This window comes from Chiloscyllium plagiosum, chromosome 24 (genome assembly GCF_004010195.1).
Source record: "Chiloscyllium plagiosum isolate BGI_BamShark_2017 chromosome 24, ASM401019v2, whole genome shotgun sequence".
NCBI classification, from domain to species: Eukaryota; Metazoa; Chordata; class Chondrichthyes; order Orectolobiformes; family Hemiscylliidae; genus Chiloscyllium; species Chiloscyllium plagiosum.
In genome coordinates, this window is record NC_057733.1 from 1596763 (window position 1) to 1598483 (window position 1721).

Genomic DNA, 1721 nt, shown 5'->3' on the forward strand with positions numbered 1-1721 from the left:
TTGGAACGGTGAAGGATGAGGGGTGACTTGATAGAGGTTTATGAGATGATCAGAGGAATAGATTGAGTCGACAGTCAGAAACTTTTTCTTCGGGTGCAACAGAGTGTTACAATTGGACATAAATTTAAGGTGAAGGGTGGAAGGTATAGGGGAGATGTCAGGGGTGGGTTCTTTACCCAGAGAGTGGTGGGGGCATGGAATGCGCTGCCTGTGGGAGTGGTAGAGTCAGAATCTTTGGTGACCTTTAAGCGGCAATTGGATAGGTACATGGATGGGTGCTTAACTTAAGCTAAATGTTCGGCACAACATTGTGGGCCGAAGGGCCTGTTCTGTGCTGTATTGTTCTATGTTCTATGTTCTAATCTAATCTTATATAGTTATACTTAATCTCCTCCTTTTCAAACAGAGGTGACATATTGGCAACTTTTAATTCTCTGGCACAGCTTCCAAATAATTACAAAATTTCAGTTAATGCCTATGATTTCCTCTTTGGCATTCATCAATAGTATCAGAATAGAATGCCTTTACTTTGGATTTCCATCACTATCCCTCGTACTATTTCGTTGTCTATAGCTGTAGTATCAAATAGTCCACTTTCTTTTCCGCACTTTCACTCCATTATCATAAGTCTGTGGTATAAACCAAGGTTGAGACTCATTTGTATCTGTTATATCTTCAATCTACATGACACTTTCTTTCCTAATCAGTTATAATCCATTTCCTTAACTTTTATTCTTCACATATTTATACCCGAAGCACCCCTGTTTAAAATCAAAATAAAAGCAAAACATTGCAGATGCTAGTAGTCTGAAATAGAAACACAGCAGATCTGGCATGAAGAATCATATCAGACTCAAAACCATTAATTGTTTCTCCCTTTGCAGATGCTGCTAGACCTGCTAAATTTCTCCAATATTTCTATTTTTATCCCAGTTTAAAATCTATTATTTTTATGGTCTTCTCAATTAATCTTAGTTTTTGGCTCAGTGTAAATATCTTTTTTCCCCCAGTTATGTACCCTTTCGATACTTGGATCATATTATGGTTGTGGTGTTCTAGATGTTGAGATTTTATACTAAAAGGATTAATAGTTAATGTAAACTTCATCAGAGAGATTTTCTGTACCAGTTTTGATTGCCAAAGGAGGATTGAGAAGGGTTTTGCAAAGGTTTCCTCCTTTTGGTCTAAGTTATTTTCATGATCATTTTGCCACTCCTGGATTATAAATTTGTTGTGGGTATGGGTGAGATGGGACTGATAGTCATACAGTCATAGAGATGTACAGCATGGAAACAGACCCTTCGATCCAACCCGTCCATGCCGACCAGATATCCCAACCCAATCTAGTCCCACCTGCTAGCACCCGGCCCATATCTCTGCAAACGCTTCCTATTCATATACCCATCCAAATGCCTCTAAAATGTTGCAATTGTATCAGCCTCCACCACATCCTCTGGCAGCTCATTCCATACACGTACCACCCTCTGCATGAAAAAGTTGCCCCTTAGGTCTCTTTTATATCTTTCCCCTCTCACCCTAAACCTATGCCCTCTAGTTCTGGACTCCCCGCCCCAGCACCAATCCTTGTGGCACTCCACTGGTCACAGGCCTCCAGTCTATTTATCCTATCCATGCCTCTCATAATTTTGTAAACCTCTATAAGGTCACCCCTCAACCTCCGACGCTCCAGGGAAAACAGCCCCAGCCTGTTCAGCCTCTCC